Here is a 22,764-nt window from a genome sequence, read left to right as displayed (position 1 = left end):
TCTTGCACTGCGGTGGTTCCCACGGTAGCCGGGGGGGAGAGTGAAAAAGTTAAATTTTTTTTGCCGTTCTGCCATGCTAGTGCGTTTTACCAGGACATGAGATTTCAGCGTTTTTATTCTTCTCGGTCTGTAGCTTGAATAAGTTTAGGCTACTGAATAACACTTTCAGTTAAAGTTGAGTCTGGTGCTTTTGTGCTGACGCTACAATAGCCTACTATCACAATAAATATCCCCCGTAACATTTCCCGTTTTCTACTCATCTTTCTGTGATTGCCCCTCTTTCCCACGGTTGTATGTTGTGGGTGTGGTATTAGGTGGGAAAAGTGCTTTTTAGGGATTCATCAGATCATTCAACTGAGAGATAACTGAGAGCTGGTTCGGACCGAGCTGAGAAATATATTCGCTATGCAGAGAATAACGGCGTTTTTTTAAAAGCAATGATGGTGGAAACAAGAATAAAAGAACGGACGAGGAAGAAAGTGTAGTGAAGAAAGCTAGAACGACGGGAGAAGGTGCGGGAAAATTTATATAATGAGATGGAAAGCACACACCCCAGTGCAAACATTTAGATGGGAACATACAACACAGGAGAAAAACAAATAATATACAGTATACACAAATGGTGTATGTCACAACACAGCAGAAAAACAAAGAATATATATACAACTGGGCGTGTTGAGTTGCAGATGTTAATTGCACATTAGTTATAGAAGCTCAGTTCAGCTACAAAACTCAGGATATTGCACTGTATTTGGTATTGCATTGTATTGGGTATGGATGTAAAAGTGTAGAAATATAAATATAAAATATACAAAAGCTATAAAAACTAAAAAGTTGCTCTGTGAAGTTGCACTGTAATAAGTATTGCACTGTATCAGGTAAGTGTGAGAATATTGTCCTTTGAGGTCCTTGTTGGTGCATTGTTGCACCTGCCAGAAGTGGCATCAGTCAGTGCATGTAATTAGCCTTTTTCACATTACGTCACTTGCAGAAGAACCTCACATCCGTTTTCAGCCTTTTGAATGGAAGAAGAGGCGGCATGCTAATCTGCTGGCTAACAAGTAGCAACCATAGAAAGTCAGTAAACTTCCTTTCCAAAACAAGGCAGATAGGTGACTGGAATGGTCACTAACAATACGTAATGATAAACAACAATGCGCAATATTATCAATCTTATCTGTGAATGACACAGTTTTGTTAACATATGTTGCCGCCGTATACCTCTTCTTCCATTCAAAAGGCTGAAAACGGATACGAGTTCCCCTGCAAGTGACGTAATGTGAAAAAGGCTAATTGTTCAAGGTGGTTATGGCCTGTGGGGAAAAAACTGTTTTTGAATCTGTTGGTCCTTGCTTTGATGCACCTGTAACGCCTGCCTGAGGGCAGCAAGTCAAAGAACTCAGAGTCAGGGTGGGAGCTGTCCTTGATGATGTTGTTAGCTCTGCTGTGCTCTGCTCTCTGTTTAGCTACTGTTTGTTCATTCATTCAGTTGTTCGTTATTCATTTGTTTGTTCCTTCATTCATTCGTTTATTCATTCATTCTCAATTGAATTTTGCGTTTTATGTGTTGGTGTGTCTAAGGTTTGCGCTGCAATAAACCTTTAAAATGAAACCCTACTTGTGCTTGTGCCCCCATTTTTTTTTCCCTGTGCTCCTAAAATTTTTAACTTAGGAGCACGTGTGCTCCTGAAAAAAAAAGTTAGTGTAGAGCCCTTGCTCCCTGTCCTTAAATTTAAACCGTATACTTTAAGTTATTTGTCCCCTAAACTTTGCTAAATTGATTTGTAATATCACCATGATGCATAATTCAGGCAGAGGAAGAACAATGAAACCACCGAAGAAAAATCCAAGTATTTTGAAGAGGAAAGCAGTGCTGTACTGAAGGAGCTAGCCTTAGCTGATGCTAATAAAGTGCCACCCGTTGAACAAACTCCTGACAGTGACATGAATATTACTATCATCGCTGAACTTCGAAAATTTAGACAGGAGGTCAATGAATCACTCGACAAACTCTCGGAAGAAGTGACTAATATAGACCAGACTGTTCGTGGACTAATGGGGACACACAGCTGCTCACCTTTCTTTTACTCCGGGATAGACAGCTGGAGGCTAGATGTGAGGCTTTGGAGAATGCACAAAGACAGGATAACCTGAGAATATACGGGATTAAAGAAGGGTGTGAAGAAGGAGACACAGTCCAGTGGATTGAACAATTTCTTCGCACAATTTTAAAACTGCCTGCTGAGTTTGACTTAAGATTGGCATGCGCTCACAGATTCCTTCAGCAGAAACCTAATGACCCATCTGCAAGTCCTAGATCATTCGTGCTAAAGTTTCACAGTTTCAAGACCAAGCAGTTCATATTGCGGAAGGCATGGCAGGAGAAGAACTTAACATATAAAGGGGAGAGAATCACAATGAAGCATGATTACTCGCCAGCTTTGCAGAGGAAGAGAAGGGAGTATGCTGATATCAAGAAGCAGCTGAAAGCTAAACCGATTAAATTCCAGAGCCCTTATCCTGCAATGCTGAAAGTGTTTTTGTTCATGGTGAAACTTTGGTCTTCAATTCTGCAAAGCTGACGGCCTACAAAACCTGGGCATCACCGTGGCGCGATCTGAAGAGGAACGACTAGAAAAAGATTTGCATCGTTTGGGATGAACAGCAAGCAGCGTGAAGCGTAGCCGCACACAGGTGGATCACAACTTGTTTCGCGTCATGGAGGGATTTCTCGACGGACTTGGTGAGACCGTTTCAACAACAGACTAAAAGTGCAAACACCTCTTGAGTTAACTTAATTCTTTTCATTTGGTGCACTGTGGACTTTGGGGACTTAAAGGTCATAGGCAACGGTTTTCAATTTATGCACATTTGAAACTTTTTATATGTTAAACCCTCTGTAATTTTCTTCTGGTCCCAATAAGTATTGTTAATAAGTAATAATTAAAATAAGTTAGTGCGGATCACGGCGAATTTCTGTTCGGCGATTTTCGTGACCACTCGGCGCGTGATGTCATTCAAGACAAACAAATCGCTTGAGTTGAGTCCACTTCCGTTTAGTTGTATTGCCGTTTGGCTTGAGTGCAGACGTGTGTTGAGGAATTTCCAAAGAAAAACCATGCCTTATTGTTGTGCAGTGAACTGTAACAATGGGACCAATTCAGGAAGAAGTTTTTACCTTTTTCTGAAAGAGGAGAAGAGGCGGAGAGAGTGGATTGGCTTTTTCTGGAAGAGGAGAAGAGGCTTTTCCCGAAAAAGGAAAAGAGGTGGAGCGAGTGGGTTGGCTTTTCCGAAAAAGGAGAAGAGGCGGAGTGAGAGGGTTGGCTTTTTCCGAAAAAGGAGAAGAGGTGGAGAGAGTGGAATGTGAAAGAGAAAGAGGTGGAATGAGTGGCTTGTGCGCGTGAAGCGAGAGGAGAAGAGGCGGAAAGAGTGGATTGTGCGCGTGAAACAAAATCAAGCAATCACAGAAGAGAAACAGACCAGCAATGCTCAAGCAAAAAAGGAGAAGATTGTAGGTAAACATTTTTACTTTTGCTTGTAATTGACAAATCAAGAATCCTGAGGGATCCTGTACAATCATTGTGGAAATGAGACAAAGGGATATTTCCTCGCTTAGAGTAGGCTATAAATAGTATAATGCCGCGGATGGCAGGCTAATGTGGCCTACCGGCGCACTGTCAAGTAATCGTTACCTATATCCACTAGGGAGGGCGGCTTAATTATTCTTCAAAAGGGCTCTTATTTAGTATTACGACGAAAGTAGGAATTTATCATAACTACCAGGATAAATTGTTTGGGCGCGAATCTTATTGAGGTCCGAGGTCACCGCAATCAGAGTTGGCCGAGTCGCTGTCCGATTCCAAGGCTGCATGGTCAGACCAGTGAGCCACATTGACCGATTGCTTCGCAGTGGCCATAGGTTCATACATATATGGTTTCACCTCTCGATATTTAATTTGGAGAGTTCCTACTTCAAAATCGCTATCGCTTTCAGACATTTTACACAACCTCTCACGACTAAAGTCCATACACGTGTGCTCGGTTTGCAAATAAACCAGAACTGCTCCCAGTCTGTTTGGCTTGAATGACGTCACGACGACTGTCCCCTGGCAGTGAAAGTGTGCATAAGTGAGATGTAAACAAACCTTCGGAAATTGGGCAAAACAGTATATTTTAACCGTTTTATTCAATTTTAGGGTGCAAATTAGACACTAGGAAGATTGAATTCGCTTTTTGGGTCGTTCTTCTCGACGATAAACTTTGATATTCTACGTTTCACCTCCGACCATTGCCGATGACCTTTAATATATTTAACCCAGCATTTTTGGTTACATGCTTTGAGTGAGAGAGAGCCTAGATAAGTTTTTGTTGATCTTTTGCATTATAGATATACCACAGGAAATTAGTTTCAGTTATGAGAATATTGGCCTCTTCCTGCATGTGTTAAAGATCATAGTTTTTCTCTAGCTTATTTCCTTCTCATTGCCATGACTGTGAAGTCAGATTTATAGGCTTATGACTTGATCATTTACCCATGATTAAACTACTGCTGGGGGCTATAATGAATTTGAACATTCCATTTTGTTTATAATGCATCTTAACTGCTTTATTATGGTATGTATGTGGCTCTAGGATGGGGGTAACCTACCCCTCTTGATGGTGGTAAACGCAGGACATACTTGCCCATACAGTGGACAACATCTAACGTTGAAGGCCCAGGTAGTGCTTAGGCTACCTGGAAACTCCTTTTCTTTTATTGGTCTTAAGAAATTATATTAATTGTTGTTACTATTACTACTTCACTGTTCTTTGAGGTGTTTGTTTGTTCTGTCTTTGAATTTGAATGGTTACAGTAGTACAGTCAGCAGACCATTTGTATTTTTTCCCTTCCCCCTTCCATTTCACTTGCTCTCCAACCATTTCTCAAAAGGCTCATTGAAATTCAACACTTCTCAGGTTTTCGTTTACTTTGATGGGGGTTAAGTTAATTAGTTATAATGTAAATGGTCTTCATAGTCTTGTAAAGAAAAAGAAAATTCTTCGCCAATTGAAACAGCTTGGCTGTGGAATAACATTTTTGCAGGAAACACATCTTTCAGGTACAGAACATGACAAACTTGGCAGAACATGGGCTGACAAAGTTTATTTCTCATCTCACACATCAGGGAGAAAAGGAGGGGTAGCTATACTAATAAATAGAAGTTTAAATTTCACACACGTTTCCCATTATGCAGATTCAGAAGAAATATGCATATTGCTAAATGGAATAATTGATGGTATTCATATCTCCTTGTGCAATATTTATGCTCCCAATGAAGATGATCCAATTTTTTTTTTTTTATAAAAAAGAATTTGGTCTCATCTTGGACAAGAATAATGGGGTTCTTATTGCAGGTAGTGACATGAATTGTATAATATCTCAGCTAAAAGACAAAGCCCCAATATCAACATCTACATCAGGCATCAAAATGAGCAAAGTATTAAACAGTCAGTGTCAAGAAATGGGTCTAGTAGATATTTGGCTATACAAATACCCAAACAACCGAGACTTCACATTTTACTTCAAAAGACATTCATGATGTTCACGTATTGACCTCTTGTTTACACCCAGGGAAGAAACACATAGGATAACAGACTGTAAAATACTTCCAATCAGGGCTCGAAATTAACTTTTTTTCTTTGTGTCCCCCAGTGGTCCCGAATTCTGTGTTGTATTGTCCCGAATGGAAGCAATAGTGTCCCCATTTTTTTCCTCTCTGAAATAACCAGTGGTTAATATTATCATATGAAGTTACTATTATATTTGTAACTATGCGATTTTGAACCCTTTATATCATTTTTATAATAAGTCACAAAACACAAGTGACACATGTCCTATACATCATCTACTTCAAAATTACAGTTATTGCATTTTCAGTTTATTAAACTTTGGCGATCTCACTGTATGAATAGATACCCATTTATTTAAAGGGGCCAACTAGCTCATTCAGAAAATGTTTCAACTCCCTACATCTGCAGTACACTTTAGTTGAAAATAAGACCCCTTTTATGTTCATTTCATCTACTTATACCTTGAATATCTGTTGGCATTTATAAGCCCAACTTATCATTTTCACCATTACCGTTATCCATTTTTATGTAATATACCTGTTGCCCCATTCAGAGATGTTTTGAAAGCCATCAGCCATACCATCAATAGATGCAATGCCCTTGAGCAAGGCACCTACCCCAACATTGCTACAGGGACTGTAACACTGTAAAAAACCGTAAAGTCACTTTGGATAAAAGTGTCATATCATATAAGTGCAAACAAAGCAATGTAATCCAAGTTTTTTTTATTGTAACCTTTAGTCATAGAAATCATTTACATTATTTACAGTGCTTAATTTCATTTTCTTTGACCTAGATAAATTTCCCATTCATTTCTATGGAATTATTTGAAAAACTACACACACTTTCAAACATCCGCTGCTCTGGCATGCTTTCACCTAGAGACATGATTCAAACTTTAAAACGTAGAGAAACTTCTCCTCTGTGGATCTGGCATTCAACTTTTTGCTAGGTTCTATACTTTTGGATCAGTCCCAGCTCAAACACCATGTGGGTTCCTGGAGAAATTCCGGCTTTATAATGGGTGTTTATTGCGTTACACACCAATGGAGCTCGTTAAGTTAGAGTGTAGAGAGCTTGGAAAAATAGCTCAAACTTTCTCATTTAAACTGTGTTTTCAGCCCCAATTTTCACTCTACACACAATTTTCTCAAAAGTAGTAGTCACACTTGTCCTGATTCACACAATGTGTCTACCTACACGATAGGACTTGCAGTTTTTTAATGAGAAGCCTGAAAGTGAGGAGAGGGCAGGCGCGCAGCCCCATAGACTGCCATTATAAACGTGGCTGCGCTTTGACTGTTAAATCAGAAAAGCCACTCGTTTTTAACTCGCTCTAGTGTCCTCAATTTTTACACTACAGACAAAAAAAGTACATCAGTGTGTTCAGGAGACCCTTGTGGCACTCAATGTGAAATAAGTTTGTGAATATCTCCTTCCGTTTTCGTGTAAACCCCCGTTGTTTGGAGGGAGCGCTCTGACGGAAAGCTGCCCTTTTTGTGTGCCCCTCCCCCACCCGCGCGCTGAGCGGAGAGAGACAAAAATACAGTCCAGCTCAGCTCCGGCAACTGTGACTGCTACGCGCACTGCATCACTCTCACGATTTCCCCCGGGGGAATTGTCGTCTCTAGATCTATTTTTTTCCATTGTCCCGGGATTGTCCCAGATATGATAATTTTGTGTCCCGATGACATTTTTTATGGTCCCCGGGACATCGGGACACCGTTAGTTTCGAGCGCTGCTTCCAATCACGCTTTCAGATCACTCTCCAGTAGTAATCGAATGGTATTTGGGTCAAAGAAAGTGCTCTAAAAACTGGAGGCTTAAAGGGCATATTCTGGACCAATTTCGTTTTTTTTTTTTTTTTTTTATATGAAAGTATGTCCCTTTACACACTCATCCAGAAGGGTAATTTTGCACAAGGCCATCTGTCTACAGCAGAAAAAAATAAAATAACAAAACACGTCTGGAAAAATCCCAAGGGAGTCTGGAGCCAGATTCGTGACGTCACCTGTGGAAGCACAAGCAGGCTGCGCGAGCTTTGCACAGTTTAAGTGCACAGCCTGTGTAGACCAACCGCTCCCATTTCTCTCTCACTGTACAGTCTTTTGGAAAACGATGAGTACTAATCCCATCAAGATTGGTGTTGCTATACCCTCCTACGATACATCTGTTGACCATTTTAATAATTACGTGATAACGTTGAAGAAATTTGCAGAAAACCACCAGGTCGTTTTCTCATAAACAAACCAGCGCTGACGTAGGATTCAGAGGGAGGCGTCCCGCACGTGACGTCATGAAAATCAATGTTTGCCGGGAAATCCAAATGCCAAGTTTTTTCAGAGGTGGACCAATTCACCTCAAATAGCTTGATTTCAACTGAATTTTTCTGGTATTGCGCAAGGTAAAAAATTGCAGAGAATGCAGAATGTGACAGATATTTGACCAAAGTTTAATATAAAATAGGAGAATTACATTGATCTTGCTCCTGAATTTACCCGTGATATGCCCTTTAATACATCTTTCCTCAATGACCCCACTTTTATCCAGTTTGTAAAACTGGAGCTGAACAACTAACTGGAATTTAACACCAATCCAAAAATGTCTGCACTAATATTATGGGACTGTGCTAAGGCTTACTTAAAGGTCATCGGCAATGGTCGGAGGTGAAATGTAGAATATCAGCTTTATTTTTTAGAAGAATGACCCAAAAAGCAAATTCAGTCTTCCTAGTGTCTAATTTGCACCCTAAAATTGAACAAAACGGTTAAAATATACTGTTTTGCCCAATTTCCGAAGGTTTGTTTACATCTCACTTATGCGCACTTTCACTGCCAGGGGACAGTCATCGTGAAGTCATTCAAACCAAACAGACTGGGAGCAGTTCTGTGTTTACTTGCGAACCGAGCACACGTGTACGGACTTTGGTTGTGAGAGGTTGTGTAAAATGTCTGAAAGCGATAGTGATTTTGAAGTAGGAACTCTCCAAATTAAGGCCATTATTAAAAAATGTTCTGTTTCCGGTCCACCGGCCGGGTGAGTGCCGTTTGTGCGGTTGACTTTTTTTTTTTTAACGCTGGTTTTTCGACATTTTTTTCGGGTTCGTAAATCTAAAATCGAACTTGACATTTACACATTCCCAGAGCTTTCCACTAAGGCTCATACTAGCCAGCCATGACAAATAAGTAGCCAGCCGGGGGGGTAAACACAAACTCCTTTGCACACAGTTCCCAGGATTAAATGTATTTTCCACAGACCATTTATTTATTCACTTTACTCAAATACAAAGTAAAATGACAGTAAATCTTCTTTCTTTTCTTGCATATTGCATCATGAGGCGTTCCTGGCTTGTAAATCTCTTATTTTCGGTGCATTACACATTCACACAACTGAGCATGCTATGAATTAACAACGACAACAGTCTGCAGTGGTGGCTACACAAACACTCAGCGAACATTTCTCCATTTGTGTATGAAAATACACTCCAACGACTCAGTTTGGTTTCATTTACAACCAGCGGTGTCTTTTGATGCCAGCACGTAATTGAACGAGAGAAGACTGGTTTACCGGAGACAAAATAAGCGTTATCTCTGCTTCTGTTCCCTCCAATGTCGTCTCCGACGGCCCCGACACACTACTGCCTCCGCCGAGTGCACGCGCGCACACACCGCATGTCGGGGCCGCGGATGAGTTACTCTCCCTTGATCAATGAAGTCGGCAGGGAATTTGTGGTTATTATCGGTACAAACAGCGCGAATCACAACTTAAATGAGTGCGGTTCAGTTTGACATTATTGCCAGTCCGTTAGATAAACATTTAATTTTATTAAAATCAAAAATTAATATTTAGAGCCGGGCGGCACGGTGGTGTAGTGGTTAGCGCTGTCGCCTCACAGCAAGAAGGTCCTGGGTTCGAGCCCCGGGGCTGGCGAGGGCCTTTCTGTGTGGAGTTTGCATGTTCTCCCCGTGTCCGCGTGGGTTTCCTCCGGGTGCTCCGGTTTCCCCCACAGTCCAAAGACATGCAGGTTAGGTTAACTGGTGACTCTAAATTGACCGTAGGTGTGAATGTGAGTGTGAATGGTTGTCTGTGTCTATGTGTCAGCCCTGTGATGACCTGGCGACTTGTCCAGGGTGTACCCCGCCTTTCGCCCGTAGTCAGCTGGGATAGGCTCCAGCTTGCCTGCGTCTGTAGAAGGATAAAGCGGCTAGAGATAATGAGATGAGATGAGATTTAGAGCCTGTGGACTACAAAAATAATAGTCATTAAAGTAGCCGGCTGGACTTAATTGTGTAGTTGGCTGTATGGCCGGCAGCCGGTGCTTGTGGAAAGCCCTGCATTCCGCGCAGAATATAGAATTGAATCAGCTCTGCGCATGCGCTGTGCGGCACAAAAAAATGGCAGCCAACATGAAGGAAGGAGATCCGGAGTTTTCAAACATTTGCTTAAGTGTGAAATTGCAAAATGGTATTCTAGCGAACAACAAAACAGTAAAGATTCAGAAAAATAAATCATTCAGTGATCATTTTAATAGTGTAATTTCATCCAAACTAGGCCTAATGGTTGATTTAGAACTACAAAAAGTCAGTGTGTCGGACATTTTAAGTACCTTTGTAAAAGTTTTGCAAATGTTGCAGTCGGCATTTAAAATGCTAACTTAAAGTTTTTGTACAAGTTTCAGTTGATTAAACTGTCATATTTCATTAAATGTGTCTGCTTTTGTATTAAAAAAGTACTGAAAGAAAAAGCAAACAGCACTGCGATTTCTTATCCATATATATATATATATATATATATATATATATATATATATATATATATATATATATAATATAATAAAAAAAAAATCCCTCCCTCCCTACTGAAAATTTTTTTGCTCACCCGGTGGACAGGAAACGGATTTTTTTTAAAGGACATGGGACATGGATTTTTTTCTGGGTATAATTATGTATAAAAGACATAAGAAATGCCATCTAAATCACTGCAGGGCGTCAAAAATGTGAAAATCATCACATTATTCAACTTTTTTATACATCAGCGTAAAACAATGATTCGCTAATTAGCTAGGTGGTCACGTGATCTGTGACGTCACAAAAACTTTCCAAGGAGCCAGCGCTTGGGAATCTAATGTAAACAGGTTACTGAAATGGGACACCATCGACAGTGACGTTCCCGATGTTTCACAGAGATGTGAAGTTAGACCCTATCAATTCGAACCGATAGCTGGAAATTCACATGAACATGGATCTTGTCTTTACTCTGACGGGTCAGATGATTCTGTGAGTGAGAGTTCATTCAATCCCCATGAAACTGAAAGCGGTCGGCTCAATAACACTTCCTGGTAAGTTAAAAACAATTCTGCTCAAAGGCTAATGATCTGTTGAAAGAAGTATTATTTTTGTATCATACATTGAAAGTTCATCATAGATCTAGCTAAAGTCTGTTGCAAGCTAGTTTTTTTTTTTTGCTGATATTTTTCGAGATTGATTGAGATACAATGCTTCCAGAGTCCGAGATGAAAACATTCAAAATGGCGAAACGAGTCAGAATTATGATAATCAATAATTGATACACCCAAAATTATAATACTAATCCTTACCTCGGCTTTCAGTTGCTTAGCGAATGCACCTTTTTCCGCATGAGGCCCATGGTAAAACCACACTTCCAGGAGGGGCTGCCATCTGCCTCCCAAGCCGGCTGAGAGCGCTCCTCGTCGGGCACGGCCAGGCGGGCGAATGCCCTGGTCCGTCCGCCCTGTCTAAAAAATAATGGTACAACTCCGAGTGAAGGTATCAATGCGCTGTCGAAGCGCGCAGAAGGTGTTAGTATGCCTGTCATTATAGTGCGGACTTTCCATAGCATAGAAAATCGCTATGTTTCAATTTGTGTAACTGAACTTTTCATGTCACTGGTCATATAAACCTATGTAAACAGGGAAAACACGGAAGAGTTTGGTCGCATCTAACTACAGCCCCAAAAAATACCATTAGCCATGCTGAGCCTAGCTACATTGCTAACAGGAGTGACAGCGCGTCTGACTGACTGGGAGGTTGCGCAAAGCTTGGAGAGGTACGGAGCAGCTCGTCTCAATTCAGAAAAGAGCATATTTCATTATGGAAGTACGGTGGACTGTTCCTATTTAAATGTCCATTAATGTTACAGGATTTCTTGACTGTCTCTACAGTTGTAGGAATGTTAGGCCCTGTATATTATGGCGCTATCACTGCCTCCATGAACCTGGCTATACGGCCTCTTAAATTTGGCTTGGCAATTAATATCGCTCAGTACCTGAGTATTAATGTTGAAAGAATCCTCAGTGAAATGGTCCGAACACAGTTTGTGGGAAACAGTAGGTGCAAAGTTTTTTCTACGGCAGTAGTGAGCCCACACTTTCCTCAGCTTCGGGTCCTTGGGGAATGCAAAAAAACTTACTCCAGGGCATTTCCCATTGGAATTATTGCAACCATAAGCAGCACAATACACCATGATGTTCAATGTACGTTAAAGACTATAAAAACAATTTTCTTGTCATTCACTTCTCCATTCATCTACCCGCTTGTGCTGTGCCCGAAAGTTTTTGTGACGTATGATCACGTGACAGCGGCTCTTCCGGTTGTAAAATATGCATATCGGAGCTCGAGCAGAAATGCCATATAATCATCACGAATATAACGATTTTGCTGAATTTAATAGATGATTTTGTATTTGTTGATGCAATTAATTCATATTTTTAATGGAAAGAAACTGATATAGCGTGCATTTATGTTTCATGTCCCATGTCCTTTAAGGATGGCCTAAATATCGAGAGGTGAAACCATATATGTATGAACCTATGGCTGTTGCGAAGCAATCGGTGAATGTGGCTCACTGGTTTGACCGTGCAGCCTCGGAATCGGACAGTGACTCGGCTGACTCTGATCGCGGTGACCCCGGACCTCAACAAGACTTGTGCCCAAACGATTTATCCTGATAGTTATGATAAGTTCCTACTTTCGTCGTAATACTAAATAAGAGCCCCTTTGAAGAGTAATTAAACCGCCCTCCCTAGTGGATATAGGTAACAATTACTTGACAGTGCGCCGGTAGGCCACATTAGCCTGCCATCCGCGGCATTATACTATTTATGGCCTACTCTAAGCGAGGAAATATCCCTTTGTCTCATTTCCACAATGATTGTACAGGATCCCTCAGGATTCTTGACTTGTCAAGTACAAGCAAAAGTAAAAATGTTTACCTCCAATCTTCTCCATTTTGCTTGAGCGTTGCTGGTCTGTTTCTTCTTTGACTGCCTGGTTTTGTTTCACACGAACAATCCACTCTCTCCGCCTCGTTTCCTCTTTCGAAAAAAGCCAACCCTCTGGCTTCATATGCACATTCCACTCTCTCCGCCTCTTCTCCTTTTTCGGAAAAAGCCAACTCTCTCGCTCCGCCTCTTCTCCTTTTTCGGAAAAAGCCAACTCTCTCGCTCCGCCTCTTCTTTTTCATCAATGATGGCAAGCCGTCCTGGCCCAGATGCAGCAAAACAGGCCCAAACCATGATACTACCACCACCATGTTTCACAGATGGGATAAGGTTCTTATGCTGGAATGCAGTGTGCTAAGTCCTGCTGGAAAAGGAAATCAGCATCTCCAAAAAGCTCGTCAGCAGATGGAAGCATGAAGTGCTCTAAAATCTCCTGGTAGATGGCTGTGTTGACTTTGGATTTGATAAAATACAGTGGACCAACACCAGCAGATGACATGGCACCCCAAATCATCACAGACTGTGGAAACTTCACGCTGGGCTTCAAACACCTTGGATTCTGTGCCTCTCCACTCTTCCGCCAGACTCTAGAACCATGATTTCCAAATTAAATGCAAAATGTACTTTCATCTGATAAGAGGACTTTGGACCACTGAGCAACAGTCCATTTCTTTCTCTCCTTAGCCCAGATAAGACACTTCTGACATTGTCTCTGGCTCAGGAGTAGCTTGATATTAGGAATGCGAAAGTTGTATCCCCTTTCTTGAAGATGTCTGTTCGTGATGGGTCTTGATACACTGACACCAGCCTCAGTCCACTCCTTGTGAAGCTCTCCCAAGTTCTTGAATCAACTTTTCTTGACAATCCTCTCAAGACTGCGGCCATCCCTGTTGCTTGTGCACCTTTTCCAGCCACCCTTTTCAGCAATGACCTTTTGTGGCTTACCTTCCTTGTGGAGGGCATCAGTGATCATCTTCTGGACAACAGTCAAGTCAGCAGTCTTCCCCATGATTGTGGTTGTGTGTACTGAACTAGACCGAGAGATACACTGTGTTCATACTGTTTTACTCAAACTCGAAATGAAATATTCTAATATTTTGAGATGTTTTTTTTATGTTTTTGTACTGTATGCCGTACTGATTAAAATTAAGATAGAAAAATGCTTGAAACATTTTAGTTTATGTGTAATGAGTCTATAATATATAACATTTTCACTTTCTTAAATAACTGATGGAAAATATTGAACTTTTTCACAATATTCTAATTTTTTGAGATGCACTAGTATATGCTGTGGATTTTTCATCTTATTGTCATTTTAGTAATTCTAGTTTCATGTTTCTGAATGTTTGTGCTGACTGTCTATGATCAATTAACAATAAGTTAAAAAAACAATAATGTTTATTGTTAAACTTGTATAAAGACTTGTAATGTAATATCATATCACGTTGTAACACGTGATAATTATACCCCTGCTCCGAGGGGGGATACTGGTTATTTCTTTATTTATTTTTAAAACCTCTGTCCGTCCGTATCTCCGTATTTCCATCTGTCCGAAACACCCTTTTTCTCAGCAACCACACATCGACTTCCTGTTTACTGACTGACTGTATTTATGAAACATATAGGGTGGATTTTGATGCTATTTCAAGAAGCAAAATGCTATTTCAAAATTATAGTTTACCAGGATGCTATTTGAAATACCTGGGGAGAGCACTGCTCTTTACTTACTTGTTTCAGGGTTAATTTTTTGTTGAAGTCAACATTCATAATAAGTGTCCTATTCCTTCGATTGCTTGCATTCTGTTATAAGTGAGAGTGGGGGTATACGGTACGTAAGTGAGCAGTAGCTCACAGTTGATCTTGTTTTGTTTCATAGTTCCTTTAGTACTTATAGCGCTAATAAAAAAAAAATTGTTGCAGAATCAAACAAGAATTATTCTATCCACATTCACTGGATATGAGCAAAAGTGCGCTCTGATTGGCTACTCTACTACTAGGATATCAGCTCGTATACCGTGAGTAGAGAAAAACAAAATGGTGGAGTGTGTTGCTCAACCAGCTGAGGACAAAATAAAAACTCTACTTGAAAACAAAACCCCAAAAAATACAAAAAAAAAAAAAGTAACAAAATCTGGGAGAAAGGTATTTGATTGTAAGAACATTTTTTTTTCCCCCAAGAATTATTATTGTCACATTTTTCACAAATTGCTACTGTCTTTTCACCAGTTTGTTTACATTCTAAGCGGAAATAATTTTGTGTGCAATTAGTTTTTATATAAAGTTTTTATTTATCAAATTTGCAAAAAAATTAAAATGCGGCGGCACGGTGGTGTAGTGGTTAGCGCTGTCGCCTCACAGCAAGAAGGTCCTGGGTTCGAGCCCTGGGGCCGGCGAGGGCCTTTCTGTGCGGAGTTTGCATGTCCTCCCCGTGTCCGCGTGGGTTTCCTCCGGGTGCTCCGGTTTCCCCCACAGTCCAAAGACATGCAGGTTAGGTTAACTGGTGACTCTAAATTGACCGTAGGTGTGAATGTGAGCGTGAATGGTTGTCTGTGTCTATGTGTCAGCCCTGTGATGACCTGGCGACTTGTCCAGGGTGTACCCCGCCTTTCGCCCGTAGTCAGCTGGGATAGGCTCCAGCTTGCCTGCGACCCTGTAGAAGGATAAAGCGGCTAGAGATAATGAGGTGAATGAATTAAAATGCTCCGTTTCTCAAAATTCAGTGAATGTGGATAGAATAAAAGTTATTCCACTCAATCTTGTCGTACATGGCTTATAGCTAACTCAGCGCTACACGCCTCATCGGCTATCAGCACATGATTTCGCAGAATAACTGTTAATTATTCTTAAAAGTTTAAAAAAAAAAATCATTTGGAGTCAGTCAGCTATTCTTTTTCTCCACCATGCTCCTGAGTTCTGACTCCTTTTCAGAGGTGCCAATAAAATTATATTTATCTATGTGAACAAAACGCACCATCCCATCATGATTGATTATTGTTCCATGGTCTCAGAAAGGTGCTTGGTGTGTGTGTGCAGTGTGTTTGTGCGTTCTCTGACAAGAGACAAATGAAGGAGTGAGACAAAATGAAGGACACAAGCAGAACCTAATGGTGCAGTAATAGCTAATAAAGGAAGATGATCTTCATAGTTAATATGAAGCAGTTTTCCCAGGGGGCCTCATTTCCTCGAATACACTTGAGGGCCTGGTTAATTAGGTGGCACCGGATGAGGTGAGAGGACTAAAACACAGAAATGTACGCAATGTATGCTGCCAAGACAAGGAATGCGAACAAACGTATCGACCCTAATTATCATACACGGACCTAATATAATGGGATTTTTGTGTATCCCTTAATCTTCAGTGTCGGTTATTGTATCTGCCTCCTTGGGGGTTAAAAGTAATAAAATAAGTATATAATATATCTTAATGAAAATAACAATTTTAATGATCTATATTCCTATTACACTACTTTTCACCCTCCGAATTGAGAGGAAAAGGCTCCACACAGTGAGAGGAGGCGGAGGGGAGGGTGCATCAGGAGGAAGCGATTTTGGACAATGTTTGAACTCCTTGGACAATCAGAAGACAGCGTAAAGACAGCTGTCTTCTAAAGTGCGTTATGTTTGGGCGATGTCAGATGTGTGTGTGATGTGTGTCTGTCTTAGTCTTACAGAAGGCAATATATTCTGTTCACCAAATAAGCACCATAAATATTGGAACGGCTGATGGAATTGCTGGTTCCAATGAGGAGTAATTATTTGTTGATAGTTTTGTATATGATGTAGAGCCTCCTATTTTCCGTTTCAAAAAACATTAAATTCCGTTCAGAGAATGGCTAATTCCGTTTCAGACAATTTGTTTCAGTTATATGCTCAAATGACAACTAAATTGGCATTTTTAGATTTTCAGCATATAAAATACATAATTCAGAATCCGAATTCTTAAGTACATGTAATAAATGCATGAAATTTTATGTTTCAGGTAACTGGTGTTGGGAGGCATCTGCATGTTTGTTGTCCTTGTGCATCTATCCCTGTAATCCTGCTTTACTGGCCTGCTGTAGTACAACTTCATATAAATCTTTAAACTTTCTGTACACAGTCTAATATCTTAATGCACCTTAGAATCAACACTAAATTTCACTTCACTGAAAATGTGTTTCTTTCATTTATTTAAGACTGTAGTTAATTAGTGCTGTTAACTTGATTGTTGACTGGCTCCTGCTTTAAAACTTTATATTGTATATTAATACTTTTATGGTTATCCTTACTCTTTATACATGTACATTTAAATAAAACAGTCTCAGTTATCATTTTATCCATGTTTTTCAAACTTTTATTCGTTGTTATGCTTACAATGTTTTCAGTGCAACAACAAGTCTAACATAAAGTGTGTGACCGTGTCCATTTAATATATACTTTAAATGATTCAAATTATTTAACAGTTAACTCTATTATTAGTTTAATTTACATTTTGCCTGTAAATTATTCATTTAATAATGCACAAGTCTTAACTCTTTATATAGAATATCATTCTTCGGAACATAACTTCTTATTTAAGAACATAAACCATTAAATCATGAAAATAATCAGTTGCTATTATATAATGTTAAACTGAAAAGCCTTGGTGCAAACTACTAATGGAAATCTGACTGTTCAAAATCTGCCTTCAGGATCACCATTATAATACAGCATTTAGAAATTCCTTTGTGCTTGAAAATATTCCGTGGCCACACGTTAATAACGTGTGGGAACGAGATCCTATTTTGTGGCCACGACTTGTTTAATGCTTGGGAACGAGATCCTATTCCGTGTGGCCACGACTTGTTTAATGCTTGGGAACGAGAGCCTATTCCATGGCCACGACTTGTTTAATGCGTGGGAACGAGATGATTATTAGGTGGCCACGAATTAATAACGCGTGGCCACGAGAAGTGTTCGTCATTTCATCACTGAGACTGTTGACTTTCTGGCATCAGTAGCTTCAGCCGCAAATATGGACAAGTTTGATCTGATTTCGTTTTATTTTAATCTAGGAATGAATTATAATGATATCCTTAAATCACTTGCAGTTAGACATGGAGTAATTCTGACCAAGAGACACTTAATTCGGCTGCTCAAAAAGCACGGGCTCAAACATAGACAATATGCTGACCTTGGGGAAGTTATAGATTTCATCATACAGGATAAATCCTGTATTTATTGCACAATTGACGGCTGCTCAAAAACTGAACATCATCCCATCAAGCTGGAACTTGAATCATCTCGTGGCCATGCGTTATTAATTCATGGCCACCAAATAATCATCTCGTTCCCACGCATTAAGCAAGTCATGGCCACGGAATAGGATCTCGTTCCCAGGCCTTAAACAAGTCATGGCCACGGAATAGGATCTCGTTCCCACGCGTTATTAACTCATGGCCACGGAATATTTTTTTTTTCACCCATGTCACCAGAGGGGCTCCGTAGATTCCGTTTCTGAGCACTAATTCTGTTTCTGACACCAATTTCCGCGATTTCCGTCCGTTTTCCGCGATCGCAGAAAATCGGAGGCCCTAACGATGTATTTGTAATAAAATTTAAGGCAGTTCTGATGATAAAGGTTCTCATGTTTAGAGCATAACTGGTCTTTTTTAAATTTTTTATTTTATTATTATTATCATTTTTAATCAACCCTGTATTGTATACAGTGAAAGTTGATGCATGCAGTTATTATGGTTGTAACACCATCAGGGTTTAATAATGAGTCAAGGTGTATGATCAGATAATTAAGCTGCTGTGTTTTTTTTTTTTTTTTCCCCCCCAAAAAATACTAATTAAGGACCCGTGTCACCATATCTTTTTGTTTTGTGCTGGCAGTGTCTGCTTTCTAGACAAATCCAATGACATTCACTGTTGACATTGTTCAAAGTCCTCACCACAAAAACGCCTTCAGCGTACAGCTTTTTTTCCACTGCACTCAGGGAATTTCCACTGGAAAATAGCTCAAATTTTGGAACACCACTGATCTCATCAATGTCACTTCTGTCTCACCGACCAATCAAAATCAATACTTACAATATCAATACTGTCAACAATAGGGAAAAAACTGAATGGAACCTAATGGGATTGTAGCCACAGCGATTTTGTTGACACAATTCATCAACTAACTGGAGGAAAATGTGGAGCTGCTCAAAAGTGCTGATGTGCTGTCGATAATTGCAGCTACTTTCTGATATGGTTTATCTCATGTACTGAGACTCTTCGAAGTTACATCAGTTTCCATGTTGAGAGTTGCTGCCAATGCCAGGACACCAGGGTATTATCTAGAAATTGAGAGAAGGGTGTTGGCGAGGGCACCTGCTAGGGGGGTCCGGGGCTGCTGGGGGGTCCAGGGCATGCTCCCCTGGGAAAATTTGAAATATTGAAGCAAATTTGGGGCCCTCTGGTGCAATCTTGGCATCAAAAAGTAGTTGGGAGAAGCTCTTAAAATAAAGTGCTTTAGGTAGTGAATTTCTGAAAGAGGACTTGGTCAACTCAAATTATTTCAAGACAAAAAAACCCCTCAGACATCCCGGAAGTTTCCGATTCATTATAAGCGATCTCATCGGCTGCCGATGTGGTCCCCCACCAGACGGACAGTTTAATCACAAAAATTTTACCTAGTCTATTATCATTCATGAATGTGTTAAGTACATAATCTTTCTGCAAACTTTAAATGTATGAATTAAGTTTTCTTTTCCTTTAAATATGTTTTAATCTTAATCTAGTCCATTTAATAAAGTGCCAAAATTTAAACTTTATAATATGCAGTTGCCTTACTTTTCTTTTCAGCATATTTTAGTTATACATATATTATGGTAATTGCATCCGAAACATTCTAAATGATTACAGTTATAGTAATACAGCAACTTATTTTAAGGTGGCAGTTCTTAGGTTCAGATCCCTTTGTGATCAACAGGAGGTCATGATGATCGATTCTCTTCACTGGATTGCATAAGATGGAGCAAACCACTGTTTATATTTTCATGCACATTTTTGTTACAACACTACTTGATCATAGATAATTAAGGGATTCCTGTAAATTTTCAATCTATCATGTACCTAAGTAATCTATAACAAAACAGTTTAACTTGCATGTTGAACTTTAAGGTGAAATTTCAAATGTGTATACATTAATACTATTTAGGTCAGAAATCACTGAAACACTGGTAAAATCTATCCTATAATCATGGATCTAAAACCTCTCAGAGACCCTGAAAATGCACCTGAGAGCATCTATTTTCAAAAAATTTTCCAGGGGAGCATGCCCCTGGACCCTCCTAGTTTCGCTTCGCGTCATTGGCGCTTAGTTGTCTGTGTATTATCATGCCAGAATTTAGGGCTTTAATTTTTTTCTGGGGAAAACACTGACTTCACAAAGTCTCTGTGGAAACAGCATGCTGATTGCGCTCAAATCAGCATCAGGTGTTTCCCATAATGACTGGGTCCCAAGCGCACGCATAACACACTCCGAAGGATCCCCGAATGGGAATTTTGAAGCCCGTCATTGCAGAAAATTACCTGTCGATGTTGTCGAAAAGACGGGTCGACAGGTCTCAAGATAACACCAAGCAGGACACGATTTCTTTCCATCGTTTTCGCTAACCTTTCTTAAGTTAAATTAGATACTTGACTTCTGCCTTCACAATGAAGGGGTGCAGAAGTGCTGGAAGATGTTTTTTGTAACTGAGCAACAATAAGCGCTTGAAAGAAGTGCTCAGAGGATGAGCTCATGGGTGCTGCCAGTGCAACAAAAAAAACAACCCACATTTAGTGGACAAAGACCCTGAAATGCATAGGGGATGTGGACTGCACTGAAAACCCTTTAGCTGTGTGATCTATTACTGTAGTATCCATGTTACAATGCTGCCTCTTCTGCTACTCTTAGCATGTTTATAACTTTATCATAAACGACAGCTATCAAACACACAGAAGAACGCAGCATTGCTGACCCAAAGTATGAAACAACTGTCTATTTTTGCCTAAACGACCCAGCACACTGCCGTGCTAGTTAGGTTATGCTAGTTTTTCTTTTTGAGCCTTTCCTCATCACCTTTATCTCTTTGAACTTACAACAGCAGTATGATAAATACAGACAATGTAAGAGATTTAATGCAAACGTCGTTCTCAAAGTTACCTTTCAAAGAAATCTTCTCCTTGTATATAAAAGGAAGTGCAAAGATTTTCACTACCACCTTATGTTTTTAAATTAAAAGTTAACACTGTAAAGCCATTATATTTATAGACTTATCGATCATATATGATGTTACATGACTGCGAAGATATGAAGTTTATCTTCGAGTGGTGAATAGATATATGACGAGTGAACAAAGCGAATGAGTGATATTTTTCATCACAAGAAGATAAACTTTATATCTTTGCACTACCCTGTAATGTTCTTTATATTATATGGACACATCCACAAAAAATGTGTCAGTTAATCAAAAGAATTTTAGTTTTGAACCGGTTCGCCATTTTAACAACACGCATCAAGTCAGTGGGAAAACACTGGGAGTGACAATATTGGGAATTACTATACATACAAGGACACTTTTTCGATGGAATAAAAACATGTATTCTGTTCCCTTCTAGCGGGTTTCATTCGTTTGGTTTGATAGCATGCAATATTGTTAGCATATTGCTTATCCTACGTGTGGTACATCTCTCTACCCAATGGAGAACGAGCATTGAATACGGTTTACGATATTGCATGGTTGTCAAGACAACATGACGTCGCACATCGGAGCTGATGCGAATATTCAATGAAAGTTTTCTGCTGCGCATTTACAGACAGTGGCGGTTCTAGACCAAAATTACTAGGGGGGCCGAGGTGGGGCCAGTGTTTTTTCAGGGGGGCACATATGGGCAAAACATGGCAATATTTAAACGTTCAAAATGTTTTGTTTAGTTTATTTAAAACCCAAACAAAATACATTGAGCATAAATACAGTGAGATAAACATTCTGTCTCAATAGCCTAAACATAAAATAAATTGTGCTCAGTAAATCTTAAAACCATGTTTCTCTTTTTTGTAAAATAAGATTTCTATTTTTGCATACAATGAACCTTTTCTTCAGACGTGGCTGCACTGGAGTGTTGTCCAAGCACTTGCTGATATCTGGAGAAAGATGAATACAGTAAATATGAGAGTGCGACTGAGAACAACATTTATTTATCATTATTCATTTATTAATTTATTATTATATCTATTATTTGTATTTTATATTTATTAATTATTATTCAGACTTCACACTTTCAGGGTAGGCTATATGAATTGTAGGTCGACACTGCTCACACACATACATTTGTTCAACATCACAAACCTGATGGTGCTGTACTTGATATGCATGGTGAATCTGGTTGTCCCAATGACTTGTTGGGTTGTCCCTCAATCTGATCCTGAATGTCTTCATCCTCACTCTCAGATTGCCTTTCAGATGCCTCACTTTCCACCTCTCCAACCACCACCTCTGGCTCTCTCTCCACCTCTGGCTCTCTCTCCTCTTTCATAATCTTCATCTTCCTTACTCTCTCTATGTTGCTTTTTGCCAACAGGGGCAAAAAAGGACATAATGTCCTTCTTGCTCCTTTCCATGATGATAGCCTACAGTAGGTCTATACTAAAAAGTAAACGGAGAGGAATGTATCCTGTACATATCAAAAGGCCATTAAAGTTTTACAAGAAGGTTAAACACTGTCGGTTATTTTACCCATTTCCCAAAAATATTAAGTTAGGCTACTTATTGCTGTGCAATGCACTTTTAAGAAAGCGCAATAAAACGGATTTATTATTGTAGTGAACAACAACAGTAAAACACGGATATGTGCAAACACTGACGTTACGAAATTGAATAATTTTCCTTACCTTCGCCTCTTTGCAGTAGCCTAGTCCTTGC

General features: G+C 39.8%; 1 protein-coding gene across 1 annotated transcript in view; it reads left to right on the top strand.

Moving 5' to 3' along the window:
- Positions 1-22,764, top strand: part of LOC132887802 (segment polarity protein dishevelled homolog DVL-3) — a 174,013-nt gene that overhangs the window by 45,131 nt on the left and 106,118 nt on the right. The window lies entirely within an intron of this gene.

The sequence above is a fragment of the Neoarius graeffei genome, chromosome 6 (assembly GCF_027579695.1).
Source record: "Neoarius graeffei isolate fNeoGra1 chromosome 6, fNeoGra1.pri, whole genome shotgun sequence".
Lineage (NCBI taxonomy): Eukaryota > Metazoa > Chordata > Actinopteri > Siluriformes > Ariidae > Neoarius > Neoarius graeffei.
This window is presented reverse-complemented; position numbering and strand designations above follow the sequence as displayed.